This window comes from Syngnathoides biaculeatus, chromosome 2 (genome assembly GCF_019802595.1).
Source record: "Syngnathoides biaculeatus isolate LvHL_M chromosome 2, ASM1980259v1, whole genome shotgun sequence".
Classification (NCBI taxonomy): Eukaryota; Metazoa; Chordata; class Actinopteri; order Syngnathiformes; family Syngnathidae; genus Syngnathoides; species Syngnathoides biaculeatus.
The window spans coordinates 12,387,929-12,400,476 of NC_084641.1; the positions used below are offsets into that span (position 1 = coordinate 12,387,929).

Sequence of the window (12,548 nt, forward strand, 5' to 3'; positions counted from 1 at the left end):
AACAGCATTGGCAGAGAATGAGTTCAGTGTTTAGGCTTTAGAGTCATAGGACAGGGGTTCAAGTTATAATATGGACAAAACAGCAAATTCTCAACTTGGTGGGTACTGTTCGCTTGGGCAAGGAACAACCACCCCATCTTAAGTGGTGCAGCACTCATTGCAGACCTCTGAATCTTTCTTTGCATGCCTGAATATCTGTGATCTGGTTGTGTGTGGTATGCAACACAAGGTAAACTTCTGAGTGGCTTTTGAAAATAGCTTCATGGTTTTAATTGTTCTTTGTTTTCAGGTAGAAATAATTTTTGTGAACTAACAAGCATACCAAAAGCACCTCAGAATATTTTAGTTTTATATTTTGTGACTCAAACTGTTGTATCAGAACTATAATTTCCAATAAACATACTGAATTGATATAGCACATATGGCATGGCTTCATAATATGGGATCAATGATTTCATGATGATTTTGCCTCCTGTGAATTCTTTTGACAATATACGTAACATTTGAATAATACATTGACCTTTTTCCATTTACATGCTTTGAAATGGCCTAATTTCTAAAAAGCTACATTGATAATAAGGAGTTCTTTACATTTATCAACAGATATCAGAGGGCAACATCAGGATTGGACTGCAGGTGATAGAGTCAGCAAATTCTCCTTTAGCAGAATCTTCAAAAGTAGGCAACGAAATGTTTTTTCCACAAATGAGTCTGTCTCTGACAATACAGCATTTGCCCTTTGGCATGTGATCAGAAGGTAATTGTAATCTGTATGCAGCAAAAAGCACTGCAGCTCTTCTTATCTTTGCATGTAATCTGTCTGTTGCTTGTAAGGAAGTAAAACCCGAGCTGCCATGACATGGATGCAGAAGTTGACGTTAACTTTTTTGCTCACCAGCCAACGTAACTAGTGGTTTCCCAAAGTTACTGGCAACTTAGCATTTTCTCTAGCACAATTGTGTTGCTGTTTGATAGGGGTTATGTGCAACCAACTTCCACATTTGGTAAAATAGCCCAAAGTACTTCCTTTTGGATCAGGTGAATGGCGGCACCCTATGGCAGAGAGCCAAGCAAGGCAACTGGAGAAATATTGTCTATAGTAGTGTTCAAAATAAAAGCAGTCGAACCATATTAATTTCAGTATGTTTTTTTATTGTTACATGTCAAACAAGTTGGCGCAGTAGATTCTCAGAAAACCAACAAGGCCCAGCATTCATGATATACAAACCCTTAAGGCTGAGCAATTGGGCAATATGTTGAAAGGGGGGTATTTAAAAAAATAGAACTGTGGCATTCAATCAGTGTGGTCATCAATTTTGTGAAAAACAGGTGTGACGTGGCCCTTATTTTAAGGAAAAGCCAGCACCATGTTGAACATGCATTTCTCCTTTAAAGGCTGAGGAAAATGGGTCGTTCAACACATTGTTCAGAACAACAGCGTACTTTGACCAAAAGTAATTGGAAAGGGGAACTCTTATAAAGGGGAGAAAAAATTATAGACTGTTCAGATAAAATGATCTCTAATACCTTGAAATGGAGAGCAAACCAGAGACACATGGCAAAAAACGAAGACAAGGATCGAAATGGGTCACAGAATAACCAGAATGGCGAAGGCTCAGGCAATGATCAGCTCCAGGATGATCAAAGACAGTCTGGAGTTACCTGGAAGTACTGTGACAGTGAGAAAACGTTTGTGTGAAGCTAATCTATTTCCAAGAATCCCCTGCAAAGTCCGTCTGTTTAAAAGAAAAAAAGGCATGTGCAGAAGAGGCTACCATTTGCCAAAGAACACATTACCTGGGCTATGGAGAAATGGAAGAAATATTTTGTGGACTGATGGAGTAAAATTGTTCGTTTTGGATCGAGGGGCCGCAGACAGTTTGTGAGACGACCCCCAAACTCTGAATTCAAGCCACAGTACACAGTGAAGCATGGTGGTGCAAGGATCATGATACAGGCATGTTTCTCCTACTATGATGTTGGGCCTATTTATTGCATACCATGGATAATGGATCAGTCGGCATATGTCGAAATACTTCAAGAGGTCAGGTTGGCTTTTGGTGGAAAGGACATGCCCTTGAAATGGGTGTTTCAACAAGACAATCTCCCCAAATGCACTCATAAACATGCAAAGTCTTGGTTCGAAACCAACAAAGTTAATGTTATGGAGCGGCCATCCCAATCCCAGGACCTTGATCCAATTGAGAACTTGTAGGGTAACATCAAAAATGCTGTTTCTGAAGCAAAACCAAGTCGTTAAGGAATCTTAATGTAGAATAGCAGCTGAAAGGTGCCACAAGTTGGTTGACTCCATGCCACACAGATGTAAAGCAGATATAAAAAAAAAAAAAAAACTGTGGTCATACAACTAAATACTGTATTAGTTCAGTGATTCAAAGGATTGGTAACTCCTAGAAACAAAAGAAGTTTGTACAAAATAGTTTTGAGTTTGTAAAGTCATTGGCAGACTATTTTTTAAACATACCTTTCAACAAACTGCCCACTTGCACAGCCTCAAGAAAGTGTATATCATGAATGCTGGGTATTGTTGGTTTTCTGAAAATCTACTACACCTACTGGTATCTTGTTTGACATCTATCAATAATATAAAAAAAAAATACTGAAAGTGTGGATTAATCTGGTTAGTTACATTGAACTGCTAGTATTTTGAGCGCTACTGTACACATCTTTTTCTTTTAATCAAGATGTCTTGAGCTACCAAAGATGACTAAATCCAATGTTTAGGCTTCATGCTAATATATATCATCTCATGTATGTACAAATAAATATTAAACAATGTCAAATCATAACTTTTTGGCTGTAGGTGTGGCTCTGTGTATCAGAGTCAACCTGGCAAAAGTGACTTGTGGGATTGTACTGTAGGTGTTACTCCCCCTCTGATAAAATTCACCCAAATTTGGTGAGTTATTGGTTGTTATTTTCAAGCCATTCATTGGTGAACAAACTTAAAGATCAAGTGTCATCCCTATAAACATTCTAAAATAGATATTGAAATGAAAAATACATATAACATTATTCACTTCAATGTCTACATGAAAAAATAAATATGAGCGGAGAGCGCGTCAAAGTTGTGGAAGTCTCACTCGACATCCAAGTGGTCTCCATATTGGCTGCATTTACTGTCCGTGACGTCACCCTGGACATTCGCCATTGAAAACACGCTGTGGCCACTCCTGTGGGACACGCCCCTTCAGACACACAGAACATCTCACAATTGGGTCAGGAGTCCGGGGCAATATTACCCTATTGTTTCGAGCCATATTTAGATGATATGCGGATCATGGCCAAACCACCTCCGCACGACGGTGATAAACAGCCACTTCCGCGGCGGAGATGAGCCACCATGGCGACAGGTAAAATTAATAGAAACAATCGAGTCCGCTTGAGGGTGCTCCAGCCCCGTACTTCACTTCCTGCTTCTTCTCGAAAACAAATCCCTCTAAAGGAATTTCATGGCGGGAGTTACAAAAAGCTGTATACATCAAAATGATATTTTGTGGTTTGAAAAAACGCATGGGTCCATGTCGGATGCTGTTTTTTTCATCAATAATGTACTAAAAATCATGCATTTCATGACAGTGCCCCTTTAAGGAGCTCACAAATAATTACCTTATTGTGTAATTTCACACTTGATGATAAAAGCTACAAGGGTTAGGCAATGTTTAAATTTGAGCAATTCTGGTCCAGATTACGGTTCCTTATTTTGCTTGTGGCTTGAAATGGTTCTCATTTTTATTCTTTTAGGGGTCAGGGCCCAAAAGGTTTGCATGGTTTAAATAAAAGGTATCCATATCATGAACAACCATTTTCTTAGCAGCCTGCAGCGTAACTTAAGGTGAACATTTGACTTGGAGTTCTTTATAACAAGTATCAATATCAAACCTATGGACTAAAAGGCAATGTCTGTGGATCTAACTCAATTGACTTAATATTAATTAATGTTTTGGATAAAAGTTAACTACAGCTGTGTTAAAATCGTTATTTGGAACTGTTTTATCAAGTGAAATGGTTTATATGTGGAAATATTAACTTGACTTCCCGTTTTAAGCTCCTAGCCTTTTATTTTGAAGCATATGTACCGAAACTCAGCACTTTGGTATGAAAGTAACTTCACACTGTGCTAGTAATTGTTATTATTATATTCTTTAATGGATGGAACCAAATGATGCCCGAATGGTTAGCACATTTGCCTAACAGTTCTGAGGACGAGGTTCAAGGCCCCCATGTGTGAAGTTTGCATGTTCTTTCCCTGCCTGCGTGGGATTTCTCTAGGCACGCCGGTTTCCTCCCACACCCCCAAAACATGCATGGTAGATTAATTGAAAACTCTAAATTGCCCATAGGTGTGAATGTGAGGGCACACTAGTGTGCCATGACACTCTGTTTGAAAATCACTGCTTCAAAGATTTGAGATTTGTGTACTTGGAGTTGATTTCCCACCACACCCTTCTTTTCCATTATACGTCTCTTCCTTATAACACTCACTGTACAAGATCATAAGCATTTACTGTGGATGGATATCACAAAGATATCAAATAATGTGTATAATAAAATATCTCATTTAGAACAAATTATAAGGTCTGTGACTTTTCTTTCATCAAAGCCAAAATGTGGTGGCCTCTTATGTAAAGTACTGGTTGTTTCTGCTATGGTTTGAACTCGCCCCTCTGTTTTGTGGAACAACATAATTGTCTCAGGCCTTCATATAAGCAGCATGCACCAGTCATGATACCCCAAGGCCGAGATTAATTAAGCTATGACAACCCATGAGCAGAGAGCATTCAGCAGGTGGCTTTTTGCTTTGCTGTGGGACTTGTTTTTGGCACTGGTGCTCATTATAAATCGATAATTAAGTTACATTTTTTTTTTAGTTTTGGTAATACACGGTTGTCCATAGTTTTTTTTTTTTTGCATTTAAGCATGTAAACTGGTGATGCATGTGATATATATAATACATCCATCAAGACTCGCTTATCCTTACAGGAGTCACAGGAGTGTTGGAGCCCATCCCAGCGAAAATTGGGCAGGAGGCGGCATACACCCTGATCTGGTTGCCAACCAATCACAGGGCACATAGCGAGAAACAAGTGACACTCACAATCACACCTAGGGGCAATTTGGAGTCTCCAAATAATGCTTGTTCTTGATGTGGATGTGGGAGGAAAGCAGAGTGCCTGGAGAAAACCCATGCATGCAAACTCCATACAAGTGCGGTCGGGATTTGAACCCCTGTCCTCAGAACTGTGAGACAGGTTCTCTAGCCGCGCAATATATATTTCCATCCATCCATCCATCCATCCATCCATCCATCCATCCATCCATCCATCCATTTTTTTAGCCACTTATTCTCACAAGGGTTGTGGGAGTGCTGGAGCCTATCCCAGCTGTCAACGGGCAGGAGGCAGGGTACACCCTGAACTGGTTGCCAGCCAATCGCAGGGCCAATAGAGACAAACAGCCAATTTGTCTAAACAGCCAATTTAGAGTCTTCAAATAATTTCATTCATTCATTCATTTCATTGAAAAACATTTTAAGAAGGCAGTTACATTTTAACATAATAACCCTTTATTTGGGAGGTTTGTTCTATATCATTGCAATTATTCTTTCACAGTTGATATTTTTAAAAATATGTTTGCTCTCATTTGCAGTGACTCCATGGGGAAATTACTGAAAAAAACTACAATTTACTTAGATTATGATTTGAAACGCAGTGTAGTTTTTTTCATTGTCCCTAAAGTTCAGAAACTAAAAATCTGTTGATATGATTCTGAAATCCTTGACACTAGGTCTCAAAAGAGTGAATGAGTCCAGGCAACTCCAGCTGTTTGGTTACAAACCCCTTAAAGGGATTTCATTTGCAAACTTTGTTTGACAGGTATAAATGATACTTTACACTTCAAGTTTGGGCTGTGGTAGTCTCAACTCTATGCACTCTAGTGATTCACATTCCTTTCCTTGATGCTTTCCCCCACTGCACTTCACCCAAGGGAGCGATGCCTTGCACGTGTTGTAATAAGGTTCACTGATATAATGAAGGTCATTGTAATCTAAGAGCTAATGTGCCAAGGAGTAAAGGAACTGTAGCTTTACTTGCCAGTAAGGCCTGCATTTGGTGCCCGTGGGGATCGTGCTGATAGGGTTATCTTGGCTAACCTGACTCTAATACAGGCCTGTTTATGTCTGTGTCAGAGCTGTGCTTTTCCCAGGGATCCTCTTCAACTGTGGATGGGCATGGAATGAGGCGGTATCCTGGTTAAATCCTATCCCAAGGTGTTAGCCTCTCCTCTCTGTTCACACAGTTTAGAGCGCTGCTCTTCATCTCAGTGACTGTCTGACTCGGAAAACAGACTACTCTCGATTGAATGTGCTTGACAAAGAAACATTACCGCGCTCTCTGCAGAGGACTGGCTCATAAGAGATGACCTCTAAATCTAATCCTATCCCTCAGGATATGCAAATTTCCTCCGATCAAATTTGATTTGGTTTTCGTCACTTCAGGACCCGGCAGTTTGCTTACAACGCTGATACAAGCCAACCCAAAGCACGGTGCATATATGCAACTCTGGCTTGTTTGCCATTTTTCATACCAACAGACTTAAGGCTTTTCTGTCAGGAAAAGGGGAATAAGTATACAATGGAACCCCAATTTGGCGTATCCCGATTTATCAGAGTTCAGAATTAACCCAAAAAATTGTTTAGTTAGAACTCCAAATCACCCCATCTAGAAGTCAGCTCTACAAAAGGCGGCTACGCCGGCTGTAGCTGTTTGCATAATTAATTGGCCAAATAAAATAAAAATAGGAGTGACAATGTGAATTGCCACACACATCATTGTCACTTTGAACGCAACCTGTTGCTTTGCAATTGATCGGACGAGAAGTGCCTCTCGTTCTGGCTTCCAAGGGGCATAACAAAGGCTGGTTTACATCCGGCACCCGCGGTACTTGGCTTCACAAAGACGTTGTCCTTGTATTCCGCACAGCTCCCAGAATTCCTGTGCAAGAATGGAAAAGTATGGCCTTTGATTTAATAAATTTCCGGGTCTGGACAATTGTAGAAATATTTCAACAGCTGTTTTCGAAAACAAAAAATATGAATATTGAAAAAAATATGGATCGAGCTGTGTTTTTTTCCAAGACACTTGGAAGAGTAGCTACAATGGTTGTGTGTTTGGACAGCTCTTTGGTCTTGGCCATGTTACAAGTTTGAGTCTTACTGATTGTATGGGGTGACAGATGTCTTTATGCAGCTAATGACCTCAGACAGGTGTATCTGATTCAGGATAATACATGGAGTGGAGGTGGACTTTTAAAGATGGACTAACAGATCTTTGAGGGTCAGAATTGTAATTGATAGACAGGTGTTCAAATACTTATTTGCAGCTGTATCACACAAATAAATTCTTTAAAAAATCATACATTGTGATTTCTGAATTTTTGTTTTTAGATTATCTCTCTCACAGTGGATATGCACCTACGATGAAAATTTCCGACCCCTCCATGATTTCTAAGTGGGAGATCTTGCAATATAGCAGGGTGTTCAAATGCTTATTTTCTTCACTGTATCATCAGGCAGGCGGCAGGGTACACCCTGCATCACAGGGCACATGCAGACAGACAACAGTCGCACTCACAATCTCACCCAGGGGCAATTTTGAGTCTCCAATTAATGCACATTTTTAAGATGTGGGAAGTCACCGGAGTACCTGGGAAAAAAACCCATGCAGGCATGGGAGAACATGCAAACTCCACACAGGCGGCCTGGGATTCGAACCTCTGTCCCAGTAACTGTGAGGCCAACATTCTAATTAGTTGCTCACAGCGCCGCCTTTGGATGCCTCAAGTAAAAACATTACACTATTTCAAATAAATGCGTAACACTGTTAGCTGCTAAATTATACGAGCAAACATGGCACCTGACAGTCAGATTTTCTGATATGTAAATGTGCAATAATATGGGGAGAGAAATTATCAAAAATTTCAAACAATCATGAGTGCTTTAATCATTTACTTTATTTGGTGATTACAAAACCTTTGATGACTGGGATGCTGCTGAGCAATTGAGGAAAAAATGAAGAGACAGCAGTGGCTCAGTTAACTCCGTAAGATTTAAATCAACTTGCAGATGAGAAGCATGAAATTAGCGCAAAGAAAACAAAATGGATCATTAATGCCTTGAGACACTTCCTGGCACAAGAACTGAAAAATACAGACTCAACACTTCACAGTTGATGTTTTGAATGATACCATGCGATGATTTTATGCCACCATCTAATCAACGAAGACAAAGAGTACAGTGTTACCATTCACACAGAAAATACATTGAATATATGTAATGGTAAAAAAATATTTTATTGTCATACCAGTGGTTATTACCATTGTCAAACTAGAAAATCTATTTGCTGGAGTCCAGAGCAGCATTTACTTGTAGATAAAGAAGCTAAATTTAGACTTTGTGAAATTGTTTGACATCTCTAATTTGAGTGTTGTGAGTCATGCAGTGGAAAAATAATCTGGGTTTGGTCTTTTTTGCAGGACCTACGTTACCTACCTCTTCTGTAAATAAATAATCAGATTGATACACATCTATATACTCACATTTCACAAAGTATTCTTTTGTTTTCTAACAGAAAAATATGGAAGTTAGTGTCGGAAAAAGTAGGGCCTTTTAAAATCTAAAATTGGAAGGAAAAGTGCAAAACCATAGACCACATCTTGGCTGCAACCTGCAGATTGGATTAGTTGTCTTGGAATTTCTAAACACAAATAGGATGAAGTGATGAACTTTTCTTGCGTTTTGTGAAGTGTAATATAAATCTAATTATTAGTTTGCACTCCGTCAACAGTGAGGTGGCTCATGTGGACGCTGCCACTGAGAAATCTGAAAATGTCATGTTTCAATATTACATTTTCATCTCATCTAATGAGAAACGTGTATTTTCTATCAGAGAGTCAAGGTTTTGGTCACAAATTACAGATTTTTAGAAAAGTCAATTCGGTCTTATTTGTGACATAAAAAGGGCATAAAACCCTTTAAATTTATCTTATTGGTACAAATAATGGGAGAGTTGATTCACATTTAAATATATACAAAATATGCAAATGTTTTGAGTTTTTGTAGTAACATATCTGCTGCATTAACTTATGACATTTGATATTTTGCGAGGTTACTTGCTTGCGATCTAAAGTTGACACGTCATCCCAACGTAAAGAACAAACAAGCATCAAGATTTCACATGAAAATAGGGAGCGTCACTAATAGGCTGACAAATTTCCTTTTTTAAGAAAAGAAAAACGGGGTTTTCCTTATGAAAATGTAGCTTCGACCTGCGATTGAAAAATTTGCCCCAGGGCCAAACTTAGTTGCCAGCCCATGCCATATGAGTTGGATGATGTTCAAATTTTGCTCAACATTGCATCTGTTTTTCATTTTGATGATGTAATAATACAAAAACAATCTTGTATTATAATTATATGCCTGTTGCAATGCATTGTCATCCATGACCACCCATTTGTAGTAATTTGGTAGTAAAGTAAATTTTACATTTTCCATGACATCACTGGTCAATTTTCACCCATCCATCCATCCATCCATCCATCCATCCATCCATCCATCCATCCATCCATCCATCCATCCATCCATCCATCCATCCATCCATCCATCCATCCATCCATTTTCTAAGCCGCTTATCGTCATCAGGGTCGCATGAGTGCTGGAGCCAATTCCAACAGTCATTGGGCAGGAGGCGTGGTACACCCTAAAGTGGATTTCAGCTAATCACAGGGCTCATATAGACAAGCAACCAGTCACACTCACAATCACACATAGGGGTAATTTAGAGTGTCCAATTAATGTTGAATGTTTTTGGGATGTGGGAGGAAACCGGAGTGCCTGGAGGGAACGCACGCAGGCATGAGGAGAACTTGCAAACTATACACAGGCAGGGCCGGGATTTGAACCCGAGTCCTCAGAACTGTGAGGCCAATGCTCTACAGCTGTGCCACCAATTTTCATTCATCTTTAATTAAATGTCTTAAAATTAAAAAAAAAAAAAGACAACTGTACTGTAATGTGGTCTCTAGCACACTGTAAATGCTAATCCCTTTTGGAGCATTTTATTCCATGCCAGTCTATGATAAAACTTTAAATGCCTTTTCTTATTTAAAAAAAACACCTGACAACAACAACATAAAAAACACTGCTTATCCAGTCCTTGCGATCTCATCACTCAAACTTCTGAGCTTCTCTTTGTGGTTTCGTAGAGGACTACAGTGAGATGATCTCTTTTGTCTCGTATCATTAGTTCCATCTGTTGTGCGATCAGACCTGTCTGTTCCAGAACATGCCGTTGTGATGGTCGTTAGGGGTGACTGGAAACTCTACCATCCTGCTGGATGGTGGCCTGACCTCCGCCACCAGCATTGCCTTGTCCGTGATCTCCATGACACTCATTGCTGCTTGAGTGCTTTAACTTATTTGCCTAAAGAGTATGTCTGAGCAAAGCATGCATGCATTTAAAAAGCATGATTTATAGCAAATGCAGGTTTAATAAGAGCATTACGAATCAACTCCCCTGCGATTAGCTGGCGACCAATTCAGGATGCACACCGCCTCCTGCCCGATGATAGTTGGGATAGGCTGCAGCATTCCCGCGATCCTGGTGAGGATAACCGGCTTGGAAAATGGATGGATGGCGTGACTAATCATCCTTTTTGGTTTCAAACAAAATAAATTTGACTTTACAACTCCATACTCAGCACACGAGGGTCAGTCAATTTTACGTTTCCACTCTGTAGCTCAGACTATTGTACTTTTCTTCTTGAAATCAAGAGTAAACGGCGTGCCAAAGAGATATTGCATTTTCTCTCCACATGGAAATACTTAATCCATGATTTATATGAATGATAAAGTTTCAGAAAGTCTTAACATTGATGGCCATACACAATTCAGCATCTGTCTTCTTCAGAATAATTAGTGGCAGACCAGAACACTTGGGACTTTGTTTTTCCTCTCACTTTATTTGATCCAATTACTTCTCTAAAAGCAGAGCATCCACCATGATGAACTGCAGCAGGAGAACAAATGCAACAAAAAGAAGCACAACTTTTTTTTGTTTTTCTTTTAAAGAGTCCATTTTAATTTCTGGACCAAATTCCTAAACTCTCCCTGCCCCTAAAATAGAGAAATGAACCCTTATCTTATAATTTGTGATTCCCCAAGGAATACTTCCCTAATGTCTCTGACATGAATTGCTTTGGCCTTACTGCCACAGTGTGGGTGTTACGGCACAAGGTCATCAGTGTGGATGTCAGTGGGGAGATCACCAGATCATTTTCACTGAAGATGGAGCAATCAAAGGTCATCGCCATCTAAATGACCTAACCTTGCAATGTAACACCTGTATGCAAAAGTGGACTCATCCTATTTAGTGGAAGGTGTGTAATGTACCTCTAATGTATGAAGTGCAGAAATAAAATCAGAGTTATAGGTTGGTGGTAGACGTTCAGTATGGGTGAGAGAATACTGTAATTAGAGAGGGTAGAAAGACTGTTGGTATCACCCAAGGTGACAAGCTACTGGCAAAGTGCTGTATTTGTTGGATCCATGATGAAATAATCTCTGCGGAAAAGGCCAATATTCAGTTTGAATTGATTCTCTGAAATCTCCAGAAGTGAATATGCTTTCATTTTGATAGTATTACTATGGACAAAATGTGTTGCGTCCGTTTCACCTCGCCATTACTTTGCTCCATTAGGGCGAAACCTGCTGATTTTATTTTTGCCCAGTCTATTTTCTGTTATAAAATGAAAATCTGAAAGCTTTATTAAGTCTGAGTGACACCTAAAGCTGAGAGCCAGTCGCAAAATAAGTCATGTGGGATCTGGTTTCAGTTCATTTTTTCTCTATTTCCAGCTCCTGATCAAATACTGCACTTTCCAGTAGAGGCCTAATGGGAGTGTCAAGTTCCTTTCACTCCATTACCTTTGAGCAGTTCATCTTATGGCATGCGTGCCATGCGGTGCAATGCAGCGAGACCTGTGAACATTTGTGTTGGGCTGCATTTAAACTAACTAAACTAAAGTGAGAGAATTGTATTCATTGTGTAAATGTTCTGAGGCAAGCCCTGACTACGCTGATAATGATGTATTGTGGGAATTAGGGATGTGTTTCTCCATCACTGAGGCTGATGTGATGCGTATCTCGAAACACTGCCGATGATACAATATGTTCATGATACTTACTAAACTACTCCCACTGCAAAATGTCACAAAAATTATGGTGACAATTACAATACAATATGATTTGATTGTATTTGTCAGAGTGCTCCAATCGTCATTACATTTAAATGTAATCCCTGCAAGCTCAACCATGACACACATCTTCTAATTGACCCATCTTTGTTTGTGTCCATATATGAAGTAGTTTCAAAAAGGCACACATTCCTCCATTTGGGCCTCACAGTTCTGAGGACCGGGGTTCAAATCCCAGCCCTGCCTGTATGGAGTTTGCATGTTCTCCCCGTGCC

At 39.6% G+C, this 12,548-nt stretch overlaps 1 protein-coding gene across 12 annotated transcripts in view; it reads left to right on the forward strand.

The window, feature by feature from the left end:
* Positions 1-12,548, forward strand: part of casz1 (castor zinc finger 1) — a 232,224-nt gene that overhangs the window by 48,285 nt on the left and 171,391 nt on the right. For 4 of the 12 annotated variants that reach the window (XM_061834104.1, XM_061834060.1, XM_061834133.1 and 1 more), the window contains exon 3: positions 604-678. The exons of 7 other annotated variants lie outside the window; for them this stretch is intronic. The gene's annotated coding sequence lies outside the window, so the exon portion shown is untranslated. The remainder of the gene's footprint in view (positions 1-603; positions 679-12,548) is intronic. One more of the 12 variants, XM_061834069.1, reaches the window with a different exon arrangement.